Source organism: Balearica regulorum, chromosome 6 (assembly GCF_011004875.1).
Source record: "Balearica regulorum gibbericeps isolate bBalReg1 chromosome 6, bBalReg1.pri, whole genome shotgun sequence".
Classification (NCBI taxonomy): Eukaryota; Metazoa; Chordata; class Aves; order Gruiformes; family Gruidae; genus Balearica; species Balearica regulorum.
Window position 1 is genome coordinate 16,592,816 of NC_046189.1, and position 23,675 is coordinate 16,616,490.

A 23,675-nucleotide genomic window follows, 5' to 3' on the forward strand; every position below is an offset into this window, starting at 1 on the left:
TCAGAAGTCTCTGTAACCCTTCATATTGGATTATTATAGTTATACTTTTTATGCATTTATTCCAGCAGTTATGTTAAAAGGCCACACTGTTCCAAAAGACTTTGCCTAATCCAGCCTTCCCTGGTACCCAAAGTAAAAGCATTTCGTGAAGAAGCAGACAGATTTCATGAAAAAATATTTTTTGCCATGTTTTCTTCTCACTGTTTTCTTTTTGACACGTGTTTCTACCTTTTGTATAATTCTATATCCCTGTGACAAACTATTATCTTCTGTATTTTAAAACTACATTTATCCATATGCCACAGACAAAATTAATCATACAGGGAGAAGATTAAAATATGAAATAGAGAAAAGAGAAAATAGCAGTTTGGTCAAAGAATATTCCTTTATTCAGCTCTTTCACTCTGAGCTATATTCAGAAAGAAGCTCACAGCATTCAGCTGATAACAAACAAAAGTTCACAAAATAATTTTATTATTGACTTGAAGTAGGATGTTTTCAGAAACATTCATGGATTTTTTAATAGTCATCACAGAAATAATAGATGTCTCCTGGGCAAGTTCCCATATAGTAAGTTATGTCCAACAAGGATATTGACAGAAGTCCTGCTGGAGGTCACTGGGGAAAAAAAGGGTGTTTAGTTGTCTTTTTTCTCCCAGGGATCTATTTTTATCCAGGGCTTAATTTAAAATTTTCTTGATTACTTTTTTTTTTTTTTTTTTTTACTGGATTCACCACCTAGAATAATTTTAACATTTCTTGATTATATATTTTGATCAAAGAAATTTAAAGTTATCTAGTCTGTTTCTGCTGATGGAAACAAGGAAAGTCCTATTCAAATGAATGAAAACATGGTTATGTATTTAAGTTAAACATAGTCTTTTATCGTGAAGGGTACATGATGAATTTTTCTGTTATGGATAAATTTAAACTGCTCATACAGCTACCAACTGACTTCAGTGATTGCTCACAGATATAATAGAAACAGTCACTCTGTGACTTTTGCCCAGGCCAAAATCTGCTACTCTTTTCTGTGCTTTGGCAGTGCTTACAATTGAAATTATGTATTGTATATTTTTATATACAAGTTGGGTTTTTTTCACCAAAAGCCTAAAGACAGTTTTACTGAAATTTCATGCACAGCAAGGACATTTGAAGGATAGTAGCCAAAATACGCATCTGCCGTTAACATTACAACATTTTTTCAACCAGTGTGAACCTAAAACTTATGGCAAAACAGATTAAATCTGATTTTGGTGACATGACACCATTAAATGTAAACGAGGCATCTTTTATTCAGGAAAATTTCCAGTGATCAGAACAGTCTCTTCCTAGACCAAAGACGAAGAGAGCATAAAATGCAGCAGAAGTGTACAGAGTGCCTTAAAGTATCCAGAAACTGTATCTGCAGGTACTCTGGGAGAAGTAAATATTCTGACCAGTACATGTGTTGCATCCTACTCACTGCTCATAAAATGACGCAATTACATTATTTTATATGTATTTTATACATACAATATTATATATATATTTAATTACATTATATGATATTGTAATTCATATACAAATGTGAAGTTTGACATTTTGAAATTCCCGGTCAGACACAGCATTTTTAGTAGCATATTTGTTGAAGTGTTTTTCTCTGTATTTTCATGGAATTTATTTCTTTATTTTGACCCTGGAAAACACCTTTTAAAACAGGTCTGCCTAGCCCTTTTCCAGTGAGGTAAACTTTGCTGCAGTCAGTATACTCGATGAACTTCCACCAAAGTAAAAAATTTCTATTTGCACTTAGAAGCAGCAAGACTATGGGCTTCAGGAGGAGGTTTTTTAAGTGTTTGGAATACTGTTAGCGATTTATAAACCTTCTAGGGTTTTGTGGCAATCCGATCTTGCTCTGTTTTTCCATATCTTTGCTGCCTTTGTTGCTGTGGAAAAAACAGTTAAAAAAACAGAGGAAACATTTAAAAAGGGGAAGCAGCTGAAACAAAGTAAAGAGCAAGTACTGTCAAGTTGCTAATGCAGGGAAAATGCTTCTCTCTAATTTCCAGGATATAATCTTATACTTGGGCAAGTGAAAGACAAAACAAAAATAAACAGAAAAAAGATGTTTTAGTTGGTATCTCTTGAAGTTACTCTATTACAAATAAATCTTAACCATCTGAACCTTGGGAAGGACCTTAGAATTTGCAGTTTGAACTCTTTAGCTTTCATAAATGGCATAGATCCATGGGAAAACAGTGCACATCCAAACTTACTTCGTAAAATCCATTTCTTCTTTTAGGAAGGCAGGTGGTGACAATTATCATAATGTTCTGATCCAAGGATCTGATTAAACCTTTATTAAACCTAAGGGAAACTATTTAAAAGAGTTCAGCTCAGGCCCTGTAGTTCTTGGCTTGGGTGAGAACAGCAAACCAAGTATAACGTGTTACAGATGACAATCTCTTGGTCCACTTGGAAAAAAAAGAATCAATCCATTTTTATACATTATTATCACATACAATGGCACTTCAAATTTGAACAACAGACTAACAAAGACCTGCAGCATTTAATATCTGATTCAAATAACTGCAGATATTTTACCTTATATTCTAAAATTTGTCCTTGATCGTAGGAACATATACTTACTTTAAAATCCCTTTGTTTTTCCAGATGTGATTTTAATGAGTACTCTTGCCATTTAATCTCCATTTTACACAAAAATGATGATAGTAAATATTAGTTGTTACACTAAGTGTATCTTTTCCTCTTTTGTTAGTATAAGGCAGAGATGCTGAGAACGTAACAGGGAACTGTCTCTTGACATCAATAGTGAGATCACATCTTTTTCTTGTACAAATATTTCATGCTTGATTTAATGACTTACCAGATGGAAGAAAACATAGAGACATATGAAATAATTCTATAGTATCACTATTGATTTAATGATATTACAAAGCTCCATCAGAAATATTGCCTCAGATACAGTTCTACTAAGGAGAAGTGTAATTCTGTATGCCACCAAACGGTGAAGACTGATTTTTTTGCTATGCATGACTGAATCTTTTCTCTGTATGACTATGTGGGAGTCTTGTAAAAGAGAAACTCTGTAGTGTGTTAGGGCATATTAAAATTACAAATGTTATGAAGAGGAATTCTTAAAATCAGTTTCTTGGTTTCTTAAGGCATAAGGTACTTGAATGTACTTTAATGTCTCTTAAAATGCTGCATGTACTGAATCTAACCCAATGTGGCTACTTCTAATAATATGTGCAAGCTATGAGTAAAACAATGTAAACTCTATTCAGCTAGTTCATTTGGTTTTTAAACTGAATGCTTTATTATCATTCTTTTTCATTAAAATGTACATCTTTACCATACAAAGCATTAGTTAAATCATAATGTATTTCAAAAAGTTCCCGGAATTCTTGAACTGTTAATTAAATTACAGGTCAAGCTTTGATTACGTATCCTTTTAGAGTTCCCATTCCCCTGAGTTTAGAGATCACAGCAAGTCACCCTGCTCAACCTCGGTCTCTCATGCAATGTTGAATAGTGTCGCTGTTTTCAGAGAATTTTTGCATTTTTCTGTAAGCTTATCGGAGATTAAGTTGGCTTGTAAAATGATCATGTCTTAGAGACACAAACCAATAATAAAATAGCAGTGCATGCTTTCTGGAAATATTCTCTTCAGATATTTAAGTACATTAACTTTTAGACAGATAGGTAAAATAATTTTAAAAAGCAAATTCTATTTAAAAAAATAAGTAACACAAAGCATTAGAATGACTTTGAAAACCATCAGTACAGTGGTGATAAATTTCTACCTGTAATACCATGAGGAGTAAATTCTACCTATTTCTAATAATAAGCAGGTATTCTTTTTAATTAATTTATTATTCTTTTTTAACTCATTTATTTTAACATGTTTCCCCAAGCTTTCAGGTAAACAGCCAAGCGAGGCAAAGGGCAGCCTTGCACATATCAGCGATAATTCAGGGCTTGTTTTCACACAAAAAAGATTTATCTGAAGTGGCTAAAGGTGGGATTTGAAGTCAGTTAGTTATGTCACCTTAAATCCCAATGTGTGAATATTCTCCTTCAGAATAAATTATTTTCAACTGAGTAGAAAGGGATTGATGTGGGATTGTTCACGTTTAAAAGATTACTTGGATTTTATCTTTCCAAATGTTCCTGTGTAAGCATTTTTAAATGTTAGAGAGCTCAAGACCTGGTCTTGGAATACGTAGGGGCTGTACTAACATTGGCACAGGACTCAAAACCCTTATCTTTGGGGAGGTGGGAATGGTTTAAAATTGTGCATGCATCTTGAATAGCCTTGCAGGATCCATGTGATTTCCACTGGTTTTTTTATGACAGTTTGCACCCTCAAATTTTATTTCATCCTATTTCTTGTACACTGCCATCATTTTCCACTGAAGTTAACCCAGCCTCCAAGACAACAAAGGCATTCACACTTATCTAAAACTATGTTTATCTATAAGATTTCTGAGATGCATCTCAAGGGGAGCCTTCCAGGAGTTACAGATCTGGGTCATATGATCCCAGAGAGAGGAAAAACACAAAAACCCAACCAAACAAAACCAAACCAGACCCGGCAGTCTCATGGTTCCTGCTTGCACAGGATGGTTCATGATCTTTTGTTTGTGAAGGAGGTGCTCAGATATTTCACAGACAATGTATGGAACCACACTGTTCCTCTGGGATGTAACTGTTTTTATATAATCTTTGGCTGTGCTGAATGAGCTTTCATCTGTGCTCATGAGAAGTCCCTTATGCCAAGGACAATGGGGGAAATGCTGTATACATAAGTCTCCTCTGGAAGCTGTGAAGGTCACAGCATGTATGATATTTCTGACACAAATCAAAGACAGGTCATGAAAACTTGATACAACTTTCACCTTCCCGCAGATACATCTTGTCATTACCACACTATCTGTACCACAGTGCAGTACAATTTGCTTCCTTTTTACCTCTCTGCTTACAGTCCTTTGTTAAAAATACTTGTACTATTACGTTCATTATTTTTCTTAATCTTTTGTGTGCATCTGCCTCATAGCAGGGATTCACTTTCTAGGTTTAGTTAACTATTAGTTGGCAAGGTGAAAAGGAGCATAGTCAAAGCAAAATATACTAGCTATTTGTGATAGCATGGGAGTCCTGTGTCAGCAGTCTACCTCTATATTTTCTATATGGACAAGGTTATTTTTTAGTAAGAAAGATATTATATTCCTGCTGTCAGTCAGGTAAAGTACACAAAAAATATGCTCCTGAGAGGCATGAAAAACTCCCCTCTATTTTGAAATCTTGGAACCACCTTCTTTCTTCTTCAGTCAGAGCAGAATATTAGGTCTACTTCAGGACTGTTAATCCTACACTCTCTGTTAGAATACAAAGGAAGATAAGAGGATGATTTCCTGCTGGTGAATTTATGTGATTGCCCAACGCTAACCACTATATCAACTATACACCAGAGAAAAATGTTAATATTTCTCACCCTATCTAACTATTGTATGGCCTGAATAGTCCATAACATTCTCCTAGAAGTTCAGAAAGGTAAGTAGTGCTATGTTTTTCTGCATTTTTCCACAAGTAGCAATAGTTGGTCTTCAAACAATATTTCATGATTCTTTTTTTGGACAGAAGCTAAAAATTGCTTTCTTTTTAGGACAAGATTGATTTCATATAAAGGGGCCTAGATACTAATGCAAAGGAGACCAAACAGGGTTTAATGCAAAGGGACCAAATCAGGGGAGGGCAGGGACACTTACAGAAGCAAAACATCATCCCAGGCCTTCCTTTAATATGGTGGCAGATTTTTAATACATTTTTCTCAGAAGCCCCATGAGGGCTTCCAGCACATAATTTATTCACTGTAAAACACAGAAACTGTCAATAAATGCAAAATAAGCTCAGTGTGTAACTGGTATTTAGGCCAATACTGTCAATGCAAAAACACATGGCTGTGAAGTCCCTTGTGCATATCTGTTAAAACCAGTAACAGTGGCACCTACATTCCTTGGAAAAATCACTTTTTTTTTTTTTTTTTTTTTAAACTGGGAGTCTCACATTTACTGGTCTACACCATGTTCCTGCCTCATCGTCCTATTCAGTTAAACCATACCCAGCCATTTCATTCCTTTTCAGCTTCTATAACATTCTTGGACTTTTGAATATTAAGGGAAAGGCAGCTGTTTACTCTCACCACAGTAGCCTGTCTGACTATGCTGAAACACTCCTCTCCTTTTCTCCCTGTAAAGAATGTGTGACAGGGACCATGGTTACTTTGCTTTGAAATGACAGGCAAGGAATAGCGTGTTTCAGGATGCTAAAATACTCTTTACCCCTCCTTTTCAATTTTTAATACGAATGGGAGTTGACAGGAGTTTAATGATGAAATAAGGGGCAGCTACAAACGCCCTGTCACTGCCTTTTTATAAATCAGCATAAGCAAACCAGAGGGTAATTCAGATTATTTCTTATGTGGAGATGTCATCTATTTATTTCTAACAGATATGGTGTATATACTCCCCCTGTGTGCTTCAGAGCTGACCTAGGGAGACTGCCTCCAAGGAGAGGGCAGCTATGGTCAGTTAGCTGGGTGCCAACTGGTAAAATTGTCTTTTAAAAAGTAATTGACTATGACATTAGACAACAACTAACCTCTTCAAGTTTCTGGATGTCAAATAGGGAAGCAGGGGGTTTATATTGGAGCTCACTGTAGCATTCAGCTAAGCCAAAATAACTCCAGCGAGACAATAAAATCACAGTGAAGATGCATTTTCTGCATTAAGGTGTAAGATAATCAAGAGTTTAGCTGTGGAAGTTACTCCCACATAATTCTTCCACAGCACCCACTTTTCCCTGATGACTATCTGATATCAAGTTAGACATGAGGGAAAAGGCAGCTTTTATGTTAAAATGAGAGAAATTCAGCTCTTGCACACTTATCATTATGCAGCTCTGACATTCCCCTACTGTACTGTGGAGATTAGAAAACAGATCCGAAAGATTCACGTTTAAAGAGCTCCATAGTGGTTTTCATTTATTTTTGTGGAAGTTGCAAGGCAAATAAGCATGGTGCTATGGGAAGGGTCCTCAGGGAGCCACATTGGTGGAAAAATTTTATCCGGTGATAGCTTGTTTACCGTGAACGTAAAGGGAGCAATTCACTTTGCCCCAGTAAAAAGATAGCTGCTAGAGGTAAACATTCCTTTAAGCAAACTGGATGTACTTTTTCTTTTCTCTGTTTGAGAGTCCTCAAATCTTACATGAGTACCCAGAAGGCATATATATTTCTGATTATTGTGTGAGCTTGAGCTGCCCTGGTTTGCTGGGCTGAAATATCATCAACCTAAGCATTGTGCTTTAATCCTCCAGCCTGAATAGCCTTAAAACCAATTTGAAATGCACTGAAATGACTTTGTAATCTCTGGAAGCATAACTTTAAAAGCATGCTAAGAGCTGGCAAAGATGCAAACATGCTGACTTCTGCAGAGAACATTAATAGCATATCTCAAGCACAATTGCATCTGTGTCTCCTAAGTTTGCTTTTCACAGTTAAAGGTCATTAACTGAAATTAAACCAAAAGAAGAGCACTTGCAAGCAGCAAAACATAGGAGTTATCATATAAATCCTTTTTAAAAATCAAGTCAAGTGTTTCAAGTACTTCAAAGTCCTAATTAATGCCTGGTGTAGATGCACCATGTTTCCTTTTCTATGCTGAAACATGTCTTTGTTGCTGTAACCAAAGAAAAGAAAATTAATGGCATATCATCAGGAACATGATTTTAAAACAAAATGAATGTCCTGTTGGGTTTATTTTGCTTAGTGCTGCTGTTAAGCAACACACACTCTTTCCTCAAGAAGTTTCAGGCAGGAAAAAAAATATGCATTTTAGGTGCAGACTTTATATTTTCTGTAGAATTGTATTAGCTGAAGTTTGTCAACTGCTTACCATACAGCCCCATTGCATTAGCAGGTGTAGTTGCACCTTCCACAGGTGAAGCAGTCTGCCTTCCCTGCAAAGGGGTGCTTCAATAGACTTCATAAGCCCAAGGGCTTGATTGCTGGTAACTCCAAAGCCAAAGAAACAATAAGGAATCCAAAACTGATCCAACACTGCTATTCATCATACCATAGTCTGGCAACATCAGAAAAAGGAACAGCACTAGCTGCAGTGGAGAGCAAAATCAACTTTCAAAAGTGAGAATGGCATACAATATTTTCATTCTAGATGATCTGTGGATGAGCTGCTGTTTTGTTTTTTTGTGTTTTGGTTTTTGTTTGTTTGTTTTAAATTCCTTTCAAATGAAATTTTCAGGGACACTGAATTTTAGATATTATTACAAATAACCAACCTCACAACGTCTGCAGAGATTTCCAAAATTCTTCCTTGATTTCATAATTAAGCTGAACTAACATCACTAGGACTGAATCCTTACCAGAGGTGTGGTTGAAAGTGTCCTTAAAAGATTGTATCAGTAATTTCATGTCTCAATATAATCTCTTTCAAAAAAACCCCACTTAAACACAAGAGTATCTAACATACATTGTCCCATGTATTGTGGCATGTTCCTTCTCATATAAAGTCATTCATCTGCTTAAGTGTTTCACAAGTAGGATTGAATGCCCATGACAATGCTGCAATGAATTTTACCTTTTGCAATAATTGAATTATTTGCATCTAATCAAAGTATTAACAGATTATTTCTTTTCATTTTATAAGTATTAATTAAAAGAACACTGGCCTTGTGTTGACATGTTATTGGCTGCTGGTAGTTGACACGACAGGTGGGTATGCCATTTTATGCTGCTCTTCTATATTAATAGCTTAGAAAGTCATCATTCATGTTGGAAAATGCACAGACTTAAAAAACAATTGCTATTTCAACCCTAGAGGAGATTCCATGAATACCCTACATTTAGCAGTCAGCTAATAAAATCAGTTTGTCAGTTAATGGCTATAAATAACCAAGAATGGAAGGTCATGAATTAGTGTTGATCTGGATTCACTCTGTCAAATACAATGATCTTATGGCAATGTGCGACTGCTGACAGTGCAAAATCAAGCTCTTAGCTTGCAAATAAAACTATTGATATTGTAAACATTATTAAGGGCCTGTGAAATAAATAAAAAAAAGTCATGAAGCGTCCAAATTGCTGCCTTTCATACAGTTCAGCAGAGATTTTTAGCTTTCTTTTTCTTCCCTTTTTCATGTGTTTACCAAACTGTTAAAAAACATATGCACTATTTTTGAGGAAAAATAACACAAGCCAAGCAGAAGGATCTATTCATGATCAGAATGCAATGGCCTTCATTATATTCCAGTTTGCTTATAAGTGACTGATCGAGAGTTAGCAGATGGTGTTTTCTTTCACCCCTTCGCCTTCCTCTTATTTAATTACTCTGACTTAGTTTATGTGCTGGCTCTATAACACGTAATAAGCATGTATATTTGTAAGATCGTTGCTTCTATGATCTCCAAATTCAGCAATGATTAATTTACCCTCGCTCAGGGTATTTACCTCAGACCAGGTATTTAAGCTATATGCCCAAGACCAGCCTGATCTCTTACACTTTATGTTGCTCTTGGATATCTTCCCATCAGATGAACAACCTATCATCCACCTAGGAAACTGTAGTACCTGTGGAAAATGTCTGGTAAGTAATGTATTATACTTAAGTGTCCTTCCTAGCAGCACCAGCTGCCGTTAGTAGTGGCACAGAGGGACTCTGCAGGCTGTGTGACTAGGCTGTGAGGGGTCTCCTTGGTGTGGGAGGGCAGTTTTCTAAGGGCTAATATATGGCCAGACAGGAAGAAAGCTTGCAGATACGACATTCTGGAGCTGTACAGATATAACAGTGCCTCCATTTGACATTGTAATTAAAATGCATGCTGTTATTCATAAATTGCAACAATCCCATTGCTATTCACATAACAATCCTCTCTTTGTCCTCAGCCTCTAATTTTATCCCAACTTCAAATATTCAAAACATACCTGGACAAGATTTATAGTGAACCCTGACTCTCATCTTATGACGCTTCTTTCCCTCCAAAGTCAGTTCTGTTTCAAAACCACATATTTCTCACAGCTAGTACCTCAACAGCAGCTTTTTCTACCAGGAATTCGAGGTCCAGCCTTGATGGGTTTACACCAAGTCAGGAGTCCTGAAAGCCCTCCCTGGTCCAGAGCCTGATGGAGCATAGCCCGAGGGGCATCCCAGAGTGGAGGGCCCCCTTCAGCAGAAAACCACAACACAACAATTCACTTGTGGTTGAGAAGATTGAGATTGGAAGACCTGAAGGATGTGGGACAAATGAGTCCTCTTCCATCTGCCTTTTCCTTGGTAAAAACTTAGGAAAGGAAGATTCCTCAGGCAGGAACATACACTACTCCTAGGGCCTGTGTGGGCTAGAGACACAGTCACATCTCCCTTCTCCCCAGTCTGCTGCCTCCAGTGCAATCTTGCAGATCTGAGCGTGCAGCAGCTAGATGGAGAGGTTTTTGTCTCCCCAGATTGCTTTAACTTTACCATTCTGTCCTTTTAACAGAAGTTCTGCAGGATCAGAAATTCAAATACAAGTCCATTTTAAAGGAATCAGCAAACACGATACTGACATAACTGGTTTTTTCCATTATTAGGGAGAATTCAGAACTCACATACCCACAGCACCTAAATTCTGAAGAAATTACTTTATTTGCTGAGTGATCTACTAGAGGACATCAAAGACACAATTAAACTGCGAGCCTTTTTATTGAATCAAAATCAAGAGATCATTTTATTTTCTTACATCTGTTTTAGCACCGATCTAAGTAGCCCAAGTGAATTTAGTAATATAGAAACTGTGGAAAGATTTAGTTGGCTGAAACTAATAAAATTTTTTGTCTCTAAGTGACATGCATTATTTATATCCACTACAAATGTCCAGCAGATAAATTCTGCTTGTTTCCATTTAAGGTGCAGATTCCTGGAATTAGCCAAGTTCCTTGAGCAGTAATTTTTTAATCTGTGCCAGGACATCTGAAATTCTGGAATATCTGGAAATTTATTCTTCTGACTTGCAACTTAGAAGGCTGAGCATGCCATTAGTGTATTTTTCTCTTAAGGGAGCTTTAGACATGTGATGATTACTAGTCGGAAAGATCAGGCTTTTTTTCTTTCTCCTGACTTCACACTACTGAGCTAAAGAAAAGAACCATGAAGATGGTGCTTTAGAAATGGCTAACATAAGACTAAACTCCCATCCCTGTGAAATGCCCAGATGCTCCATTAAGCTGAATTTCTGGGTTGTTTCCACCTCAACAGGAGTATCGTGGCCCCAGATAGCGTCCATGATCTGGTTCATGGTGGTTAAAGATGGAGCTTTAGGCTTCTTGCCTGGTTTATTCCTGATGCAGTCACTACAAGCCCTTTGGATAAGCACTTCAGAGAGTGGGTGTGAGATTCACCTCCAAGGACAGCATTACACTGCATTAATCCAATGGCTTTAATACCTTTACTCCTACTATCTTACAGTGATGTAGCTGAGAGTGAATCAGGCTGAAGATTTTGCGTATAGGTGATTCCATTATTTTTATGAAGCCCTGCAGGCTCTAATTCTTTGCACCATGTGGGAGCTTTCCATGAATACAGAGTGCCATCTGTGCTTGGGTCTCATTCCTTAAAGAAACATTTAGCTTTCTATTCATCCTTTCTGCATTCCTGGGGCTGAGCAGTGTGTGAGTGCGTTACCCCTTCCTCCCTTGTGTCACCAGAGTTTATTGATCAGCCTCAGGACTAAAAAACACAGCAGAGAGCCCTGCTGTTTCCAGTAGCTGTTGCCTATCTTTTGAAGCTGAGATGAATGTTTGAGCCGTAATGTATTCTTTCAACATGAGAGCATTAACCTATTGTGAAAAATAAATGCAAGAGATTCTCAAACTGGGAGGAGAAAAGGCATTGGAGCATTAGAAAGCTTGCACACCGAGCCTTTTGCTTCAGCTCTTGCAGCCTGAGCCTCTTGTATCTCTGACTAATTCTCTCCCTGTTCACCACAGGAATACTAATTGCCAGATGAAGCTCTTTGTTCAGCTAATGCTCTAATTGTTGCTTAGATGAGGAATTGTCTCTTGCAATCATTTACTCCTAAAGAAACTTGAAACCTTGTTTCTATGGTTGAGTCCAGAGAGCGCACAGTTATAAAACTACTGAAATTACCAGACCAGAGTCACTGGGTCAAAAAAAGTGCCCCAATTCTTTCTGAAATGGCTTGTTCAAATCCATAACATTTTGCCTTACATCACAGGTGAGCTGCAACAATATTAAATGCCTTGTATCATTCTATTGTGACACAAAAAACACAAGACACCTAGAGATTTAGTATGAATGAGAATCCAGAAGTTCAGATATGCATCACAGTCACATTTGACTTACCAGCACTAAACCACGGGAGCATATAAAAGCTACCAGGAGACAAGAAATATTAAAACAGAAAAGCACAATCTTAATGTAGGTAAGCTTTTGAACAGAATAGGTCTTTGTGTTGCCTGCATTTTGATTTATATCCATCTAGCCTGTACTTGAATCTAAAACTTTAAAAGACCTCTTTGAGGTGCATGGATGCATACCTATTCTGCAGCACACTAAGGACAATAGCACCTATCTGGGCATAAGTTCAGCTTCTTCAGCTCTTTCAGTGTTAGGGATTTGTGACACTCTCTCTGAAGCCAAGAATAGAACAGACATTAGCACAAGCACACACGGAGATGTACGTTTGGAGTAAAAAAAAAAACCAAAAACCCAGCAACAACAAACCCCCCAAACAAACAAAAAAACCCCAAACCACACATAAGTATGTAAAAGAGAGAACAGAATAAAAATAGAAGAAATATATGTCACTACAATCAGGTCAATAAATTGGTGCCAGATTATATGTAAGGATAAAACCAGTTCGAGAGAAAGTCACCTAATTAAGAATTCAGAAAGGGTTTATTTTGCCTGAAGGCACTTCCTGGGCACCTTTCATACCTTACAGAGGACTCCTTAGTGCATGCTCTGCTGACTGCGATCCTAGGCATAGTAGCTACCAGATGTCATCCATTCATTAAGACTGAAGTGGTCTAATGAAAAGCAAATTTTTTTAAGATTGTTGGTAGTATAAAATAAGACAAAAATACTTATAAATATTCTGCTAACGTATTTGGTATCACACAGAATCGCAGAGTGGCAGGGGTTGGAAGGGACCTCTGGAGATCATCTAGTCCAACCCCTCTGCTAGAGCAGGATCACCTAGAGCAGGTTGCACAAGATCACCTCCAGGTGGGTTTTGAATATCTCCAGAGAAGGAGACTCCACAACCTCTCTGGGCAGCCTGTTCCAGTGCTCTGTCACCCTCACAGTAAAGAAGTTTTTTCTCATATTGAGATGGAACTTCCTGTGTTCCAGTTTGTACCCATTGCCCCTTGTCCTGTCGCTGGACACCACTGAAGAGTCTGGCCCCATCCTCTTGACATCCACCCTTTAGATATTTATAAATATTGATAAGATCCCTTCTCAGTCTTCTCCAGACTAAACAGCCCCAGCTGTCTCAGCCTTTCCTCATAAGAGAGATGCTCCAGTCCCCTCATCATCTTTGTAGCCCTCTGCTGGACTCTCTCCTGTAGTTTTTTGTCTTTCTTGAACTGGGGAGCCCAGAACTGGGTAGTGTGTTTTAGAGCTAGTTACAGTATATAATAAAAATCCCATGTATTTCTTTACAAAAATGTTTCTTCCTCTCTGACCTACCAAACCATCAAGCATTAGACTGATCTGATTTTCTTTTTCTTGACTTCTCAAAGCTTGGTAATACCTTTAAGTTTCTTATGATATCACATAATTCCTGTGGTCTCATCCCAGTTTTGCTCAGGGTGTGATGAACTATTCTTAGATCATGGCTGAATCACCTTTACCTCTTAATAAATCAGTGAGAGTGTTGATTCTTGCAACTATTCATTCCCAAACATAAAACTGCATACTCTCACTGTATTGTGGGAATGGAGGCGGTGGCCGTGGCAGAAGCCCTGTAAGGACAGCAATCATTATGCTTGTAAGTGCTTACTGTCCCTGACCAAGAATGTTAGAGAATTCATTACTTTTAACACTAATTCTGATCTGTATGAAGTATGAATTACTGATTAATGAACACCAATCTGTTCCAACTACATCCTACACCCCATATGGCATATAAAAACCCTCTTAAAAATAAAGTTATAAAAAGAGATCTACTAAATCATAGCCCAACCTGTGACTAAAGTAGGGTTTTTATCTATAAACTCATGACATTACATTATTCAAAATCGTTTTAAAAGTGACTAACAAGGATTCAGATGCTTCTTTGGGAGACTGCCTCATTCCCCAAAAATGGCATTATGAAATTTTCCCAGATATTCAGGGCAATTATTTCTTCCTTTATTGTAGATGTTGGTATTGAATCTAGCAAGAATAATAATAGGTACGCTACACAAAAAGTGTTCTACATAAGTCAAAAATTTCCTGTGCTGAAAATATATTTTAATGAATAAGATGACAGGTGTTCTTTTAATACTTACCAATGACAATGGCACCACATTAGATGTACTTTCTTTGGGTAATGCTGCTATGTCTCTGATAGCTTACAGAACAATTTTTTTCCATTTAATGTCTTCTTTCTCAGCAATGCCCTGAGCAATGTTATTAGCAGTCTATAGCACGTGACAAAGTAACAGCTGCTAGCCAGAGCACTTCTACCTCAGCTATGCAAAGAGAAGGCAGGGAAGCAAAGTAGCTGGAAGCTGTTCGAAGACCTAGAACAGGCTACTAGGCACATCCAGAATGAGATACAGCCCTCCTGAGCAATGTCTAGATGGCACACAATGCATCTAGGACACCAACCACCCTAGGCTCCTAATTATGCAGACTGGGAACCTGATAGCTATGTTCTGCAACTCCCCTCTCTTCTGCTTTGCAGGTCCTCGCCAAAGAAGCCAGGTTGGCTGTTACAAGCTTCTCCTAACCTCATGATGGCATCCAAATGAAGCATGAACCTGGCTGTAGGAACTCATAGCACTCCTAGCTGTGCCAGTTCAGACATAGCCTTGATATCTTGCCTACATCATTATGCTTGTGTCCTTAAGTTTATGGGGGTGGGGTTTTAAAACACTCAGACAATTAATTTTGGCATCAAGTATAGCAAAAAGCCAGGGGTTCATGCAATTAGTCAAGCCCTACACAATGGTTATACTTGTTTTCAGTGAATATGGGCACATGTGACTATTAGAAGAGACTAAGTCAGTTTTGCATAAAATATATCTAAAGCAGATTAAATCAGCTTGTAAACATGTACAGAGTATAAACCTTGTATACAATAAATCTTGTTCATGCCAAATGCCAGTTCCCAAAAAAAAATAAATTGAAATTTAGTAGAAATTCATATCCCAACACTATTGGATGTTATAACCTGAACAAAGGGTAGAGTTTTATTGGGTGGTATATACTTATTTATATACTAGGACTTACGTTGTGGTTTATGGGCTGGTTGGGGTTTTTTTGCTTCTGACTTTGTCAAAGAATACAAGCTCACTACATTTAAACATTTTCCTGTCATCAACAAATAGCCCTTAAAATCATAGATTGTTTTCTCTCTTTTCAGGATTTGATTTTAAAAAAGTATAGATTTGGTTATATACATATATTCCATAAATGTTACTTTTTCTGTGATATTTGAAAGGCCTTCAGGTGATATATAGATCATGTATGACTTACCCTGGACAAGGGACATAAGGTACTTATCAAAATTCAGCTCTGTTATTGCCTCTCCTTTTCTTTCTGTCCACTATAGCGAAAAGCTTTGTATGCCCTTCCAGTAAAGGAGGCAAGGCTGGCTAGCAGTCAGTGTGACAGAAGGAAAGCAGTGCAGCAGAAAATTGGATAACAGGATAAAAAACACAAGACCCACAGGAAGCCCATCAAAACTGCCTCCTCTTGTCAAAAACCAGACAAGTGACAAGTACAAATAGAAAGTATTATCCACAATTCAGTATTTCTAATGATATCACAATCACAGTCCTGCTTCCTATAGGCAACCACTTAACTTTTTAGGCTTGACCTTACAATAGCAAGCCAAATGTGGTGTGACAAAACAAATCTGTGGAAGAATTCTTTGCAGTCAGACATCTGACTATACAGTCCCAAACTAACTTTTTTATTATTTGTCATTTTCCCTTAGAAAAAAATTGTTTAAAGAGTATTGCTCAGTCACTGATCTAAAAAACATGTTGACTTAAGACCGTGTACATATTTAGTGATTCCAGATCGTGCATCAGAAAGAGGCAGGCAATTTAAATTGTCTGCCAACAGTTCAAGACTGTGGCTAATTCATTACTCACACATCTCTAGTTGGAGTACTAATTTAAACTCATGTGTGTCATATTAATTGTAATCTTGTTTCAAAGTGACAAGATAAATATCTCAAGGTACATAATATATTATGGACATAGGTCAAAACAAATGAGTGTCTAAAACAGATTAACACTAAATACATGCAATATGTCATGTTTGTAAATTAAGAAAGGATAAATTACATTAACATTTAACAGATTGTTCATTATACTTCATCCATGCTTGGGCTTAAATACACTAACAGATACCTTTCCTGTATATAAGGTCTCCTTAAACAACTTGTATAGAATATTTAGAATTGCATACAGAAGCAGCAGTTCCCAGACGCTATAAAGAACAGTACACTGTGGTACAGGATAAACAAACCTGGCACTCTGTTGTAGTTTCCTTGATTTATTCTTATTATTAGTAGGAGCGCACAAGAAAAATTTAAACATATTCCTTGCTTTTCTCCTTCCTTCCTGTTACAAGATTAGTTAAACATGTTGGAGACCAGTGGTTTAATTTAAAAGCAGTCTTGGAGCTTTTCCTAACAAGGAAAACTTTGAGCCGCTTCATCAGTTCAATCACCTGAGCAATACACTGTCCCCACTGCACTTACAGAGCTCCGAGTCCTGCTTCAGCAACAGCCCGTGCGGGGGCAAGCAGCCCCCAGGGCGCGCGCTGCTACAAGTCCCCTCTAAATGCAAACCCTTGGCCGGGCTCAGCAACTCACAGGAATGGCTTTGAGAGAGCTCCTAAGTAAAAATTAATGAAAGTCAATGAATGACGTGTCAAGGAGAGGTCGTTCATATTTCTAGTGTCACAAATGTGTGTTAAAAGGAAAGGAAGTATCTATATTCACTAATATTCAGAAATGGGACCTTTTGTAAAAATCTGTACGTATGATTATGTATATCTGATATATGGATTCATCCTTTTTGCCACCTGTATAAGAAACATTTTTTATATTCACAACTTCAGCTGCTATCCAGTTTCCTGATTTGATATCATCACTTAAATACTCTTTAAAATACATTTCTTTTTTCTAGGGACTATTCTCCCAAATGCATATTCAGTTACAAAGTTAATTCTAGAGCAACCTGGATTAGGAGCCCAGCTTCCACAGAATTTATCAGACAAAAAGAGAAAGAAAAATACTTATTATAATATCACAGTAAATAAGTATTTCATATAATTGTAACTAAATCTCCACTAAAATTTATAGCTGTTAATTGTATTTCTCACCAAAATCTATGTATAGACCAGCTCTTGTACATTTTCAAGAGAAAGTATAATCCCACTGATTCAATGAATCTGTCCATATAGCTAAAAATATGTAAGTAGGAAGCCTTAACACAACTCATGTTTTAACCAATTTACTGAAAACAACAATCATATCAGGTTGAAATCACTGCTCATACTGAGTTTATCAGATAAACTGTGGGTTGTTTTGGGGTTTGGTGTGTCATGTCCCCGCCCCCCCCCCCCCCCCCCCCCATCATGTAAGGATTCCATTGATAGAATGAATAATAATAAAAGGATTGACTTAAATCCAGATGACATTTTAATTCATTCAGTTTCAGTCACTGTGATGATAAAGCTATAACACTGCTTTCAGATAAAGAAAATCTGATGAGAATTATGTCCTGAATGGAGACTTTTCCATCTATTTCTACAGAAAACTGCTGTAGCCTCATACTCTTTAATTACTGCCATTTAAACATAGTAATGTAAATTCCATTGCTTTTGCCATATAAATGTCATTCCTTATATAAATAAGGTCAACCATTTAGATGTATTTGTTTTGATATGTATGTCATCTATATTTCATTTCACTGTATTTCATCTCTCTCTCAAGGCATCGTGATGCTTCTCACCTTGCTTTGCTGTCCTACCATTTGTCAGTAGGATAGCAGTGTCGTTAACACAATTCATGTATCAGTCACCGGCTGTTGTCATCTTTTGCTATTTCCAACCCCCTTTTTAAAAAAATCTACTGATCTACTGGAATTGTACAAATGCTAATCGTAACCAGCAGCCATTCTAACTGTGGGATACAGGAAAGAACAGAAATAGGTGGGATAAATCAGACTTAATTGCTTACTAATGCAGATGTCAGTACACATGCATGAACAACTTTTCCTTACTTGCAGACCTCATATTCTGCTCAGTGGTAAAAACAGAAGCAAAATTGAAGCCTTTGCTGCTGCTGCTGCTATATGCTAAACATGGGCCACTGGTGTTCAATGAAATGGGCAGTTATGTCGGTGTTAACAAGGCCAATGGAATAGTGTCTCATTCCTTATGCCTGAAACCCCCAGGTAACACAGCTGTGGGGATTATTCTGATTAGAAATACATTTGCTACATGTTTTGAGTGCAAGTAGTCTTCTGCAGACGTATTATTGTCTGGTTCATGTGGAATCTCATCTGGATCCCACAGGGAAAAGATCCTCCAGTTCTTTTGATTATGGTTAGATTACATCATAGCTGTCTGATGCTGGTTGATGCTTTCAGGAAAGCTGTGCCTAGACCACTATTCCTCATTCAAGCAGGTAATATCAGACTGACAACATGGAATAACAGAAACACAAGCTGGAAGATTACATTTGGAATCAATAATGTACAAGGCAGAAGCAGGGTCAGCATACATAGGAAGGAAACTATGGAATATTAGATGCAGTAATTTTAAAACTTTCTAAAACTCAGTACAGATTTAAGCAATTAGCAAAACTGTGAAAAAGGACATCCCAAACTAGAGTAATTTTTTTTCTCAGTGTATTCATTTTCACTTCTTTTGACTGAACTGAAATATTGTGGCATTATTTTTTGTCATATCAAGAGAGAATATTTATTCTATGAAGTAACACTTACAGATAAATTCAATCTGACAAACCAGTCTAAAACATGCATGAAAAAACAAGTGAATTTATAAATGTAGCACTCAGCAGAAGTGTTCACATGCCAGGCAGACATATATCTGGTATGCCATCAAGTTATGGTCACTGAGATAAAATTCATTTATGAACATAGTATGTGAGTTGATTAATGAGGCAGAGCTGTTGAATGACCTGCAAAGGTCCCTTCCAGCTTGAAACATTTTATGAATATTGATATCAAATTACTTTTCTGAAGTGTCCTAGATCATTGGAACTGCAGAAGGAGCAAACCTGAGGGCAAAAGCGTGATCCAAAGACTACCCTCCAGAGAGTCTTAGTAGAAATGACAGGAAAATTTAATGCTTTCAGGTTTTTAGAAAGGAGTGAAAGCATCTGCTTTTCATGGCTGGGGAAGCTAGAACACAATAGAATGGGGATTGCTAGAAAGGGAAAGATGGCCAGTAGAAGTCTTTCACTAACAACTCCTTCCCATGTTCTCCTGTTGCATATTGAGATATGTGGAGTCAAAACCTGTGCAGACTGATTTATTACTTCAAAAAATATGTTTTCCATCAAACGCTTCATGTAATACATGGTACTTCATTTTGAGGAAATAGTCTGGTCCCTCATTATTGCTGTAAAGGCTCCAAAGAAAGTGCAACAAAAGGTCAGTGCCTTCAATCTAGAGCAGAGCAAATATTTGCATTTTTTATAAATCATTTGTGTTTGGAAACATCAAAATTTTGAGTCAAGTACCTTTCTCAAACCCGCTGAAATAAATAGCAATTGCATACTACATTTAAACAGAGACATCAGGGGTCAGAGACACTTTTTGCAGCAATAATGACAACACATGCAACTTTTTTTCCCCCAGAAAATTCTTAGATCTTGACATTTTGAAGGCAGTGAAGCCATTTTACTTATTTGTTGTTTTTAGGAGGGTTTTGAACTACACTGAGCAGATGCTAAAACAGATGGACACTGTCTTTTGGAAAAGTGGGAAAAATATCTGATTAGAAAATGTCATACTATTGTTTCTTCCTTTTTTCAATACTACATAAGCAGCTAAGTCCGCCCTGCTCCACTCCTCTTTTTCTAAGAAGTGATCTCACTGGTAGCCCCAGTCTCTGTTTTCCCCTGGGGAAGTGCATTTCAGGCTGGCAAGAATCACAGTGGACTGTAACTGGCATCAGAGCAAGCTCAAATGGGCAAAAATATTCACCCATCCCTTGTTTGAAACAAATTTCTTTGTGATGATGGTTTAAAGTAAATGTGAAAAATTTGCTTTGGTCCCAGTTTGTCCTTTGGCAGTGTGGAACCATGCTGTGAGTAGATTCTTTTGATGATCTTTTTTGAGGCAAACCTGAAACGTATCTGGAGTATGCTGTCTGGCAGTCTGTTAACTTACATTAAGTTTGTGAACTTGCACAAATGTGACATTTTAGTCTAACTAAAATTGCAGCAGTTGCCATTTAGGCTGGATTTTGAACTGCTCATAAAGTTGCTGCATGAACTATTTAATAACTTCACCAAAAAAAGAAACAGCTTTTTTTGCTACACAATCAGTTTGCTAAATTCATTTAAAACAATGGTGCACTGACAATAAATAGACCACACACATGAGAATATGGATGCAACAAAGCTATGTCCTTGCAACAGTATGGTCACATTATGTCATAACAGTGTCAGCTGAAACCTGAGAAGAAGTTCTAGCCTCTTTAGAGCAATGACTTTTTATGCCAGTTTGGAAACAAATCACAGAAATTAACTATCATGTTAAGCACATAGCACTATGCAATGGAATAAAAGTCTACCTTAGAATTTACGCCTTTTTCTTCTGTACATTTATTTCTGTATAGAAATATGAAATACCCACTTCTTATTTTCCACTGTGATGTGCATCCACAAGTGTTTAATATTTTTATTCCAGGATAACATATTCTCTATGCTTTTATTCTCATATAGAAATTACATGGAAAAATTACTGTGTACCTCCTAACATATTTTTATGATGCAATAACCAAGTCCAACTTTTTAACAACTCCATTAAGGCAAAAATATTCATGATATCTTTAACCTTCATGTTCTCACATTTGCCTCAGTATGCTCCTTGTGACTTTTATTTTTTTTAGGACAATATGCTCCAGCTAAATTTTTAATGTGATTTAAGAATCATACTAGTGGCCCTCATTCCACTCTTTTTTATACTCTATACAAATTAAGAAGAAAGTGTAACAGTCTGTAAAACAGTTGTTCTATCTCAGAAGTGACCCAAACAGGGAGACCAAATACTACTGGATTTCACAAAGCTTATCTTTTTCACAATATGCTTATATCATTTTGAAAGAATGCACCTACCTCCCTTCTTTCTTTCCTCATGAAGAGTTTCTTTCATGTGAGTAACAGAAAAAACACACAGTCAAGAACTGAGAAGAAACCAGAAACAAACCACCGTGGGTAAAATAATGCACCAGACTAGTTACCCCAAAGAAACCATAGGAGGCAATTGAAAAGGCATTTGAGATCCTTCAGCACAGCTCCCAACAACTCCCACCCCCATCACTCTTCAGACAGCTGTGGGCTGTTAGAAAAGATCTTGAACTGATCCAAAGAGACCTTCTCAGGGTCATTTCTTATCACAGAACTGTTAATGAAGACCTGATGTTGCTGGAGAAATACTTATTACAAAGGAATGATGTTTCACTGCAGCTTGGTGGGTGACATAAGCTACCAAGAGTTCTGTCTCTTATCTGCGTCCCATTGAGAAGTTAATTTTATATGTTCTTGCAATCCCTTGAGACTAACAAGAATCTTTGCACATAATTATTGGGTTTATGGAATCTATTAAAATACAATTAAAGCAGATAAACCAAAATTTATTCACTTTTTAAAAATGTAAGACTTGCATGAATAATTAAAAATACAAATATTCATTATCTCAGAAAAAAAAAAAAACAACAGCTTGAACAATTCTGGAATTATACTGTTAAATCACCAAATACTGCTAAATGAAATGAGTGAATGATGAATGTTTAAATTAATTCAAAGCATCCTTTCACCAGAAGGCTAAAGTTCTGTGTTCAGGAGCATAGTAGGCACAAGGTCAAAAGTTAGTGAATTTTAATATTTCACACAAGATCAGTGTGAGTCCTGCAGGATTGAAAAAGTCAAAATATGGGACTTTTTAATTCTGTGCCATTGTGAATGTTTAGTAGCAAAGCACTTTCTCTTTGGTCAGTGCCTTAAGATGCATCAAAAAAGCCATCTGGAACTGGACATTGGTAATGACATCTGCTCCAAGACAACAACAAAGAAAATAAAAGTGGAGTGAAAAGAAAACTGCTTGCCACAGAAAACATGCAGTGCCAAATATTTATAAAACCAGAAAACCTCCCAAGCCAATACCAAACCTCATCATTCTACTCTATCATTAAGAATCTAATCAAAACAGCTGCTATTACTGTATCTTTATTTAGAAAAGAAACTAAAAGTCTCCAATTGTTCTAAAAGCTGGGATTCTCACCCTGAGGAATACCAGAGCATGACAAGCTGCACCCTACAGATAGATTTCAGGGCTACATTATGTGGTGCAGAAATTTAAAAAAAAAAAAAAAAAAAAAAAAAGTAAAGCTTTGCCCTTTCAGAAAACCAGCACACTCTGGTTTTATATGCCAGTCTCTGCATTGTCAGAGGAGGCTTAACAAGCTATTAAGCAACGTAGACAGAGACCCAAAAGTTCATGAACCAATGTTTACTTACGTAAACTGACATTTAAAAGAAAAATAGATGAACTAGAGTGTGTAGAGAAGCATCTTGGCACCACTTGCATTCTGCGAAACCTGTGTTTAAAATTAGTCGGTTACTGTAAAGCCTGGACTGCAACAACTGAGTCTCAGAGGCTGAAGTGCAGTGGGACAGTTGAAAATTTCTGCAGAGCACAGTAAAATTTGTTAAAGGCTGAAATGCGTCTTTTGCAATCCTGTAAACACTTCCTTGCTATTATCATTAATATTTATATTGTTGTCTCACTGAAAGTGTTCACAATTTCACAATTTTCTTAGCATCAAGAAATCAGAGAACTGTGGGGTTTGAACGGTAAAAAAAATAGCCTTTATAAAATCCTCTATTTCATTACACAGGACCTATTTTGCTAGAACAAACAGAGCATGTCAAATGTTGTAAGTGGAAGAAGGTTTTGAGCTTTGTCTGGGACGAATTTTGCCAAGCAGGAATAGCTGGCTGTAGCATTTCATTTGCGCCAGTGTAGTTAGTATCTGATCCAATTTGGATGGAAAGCGTCTGTTCCAAATGTTCAGCAGATGGAAGGGTGGTGAGTAGTCACAAGAAACAGGTTATTTCTATTACAATAAATTACTTGGAAAACCAGGTATTCCTCCACTGCCACTGACAGA

General features: G+C 37.1%; 1 long non-coding RNA gene across 1 annotated transcript; it reads right to left on the reverse strand.

Moving 5' to 3' along the window:
* Nucleotides 1-1,842: 1,842 nt before the first annotated feature.
* On the reverse strand, nt 1,843-21,809 carry LOC142602256 (uncharacterized). Its single transcript, XR_012835923.1, has 3 exons — nt 21,622-21,809; nt 13,017-13,108; nt 1,843-1,928 (listed from the first exon to the last, which is right to left on the reverse strand). It is a non-coding gene; the product is annotated as an uncharacterized LOC142602256 (long non-coding RNA).
* Nucleotides 21,810-23,675: the final 1,866 nt, after the last annotated feature.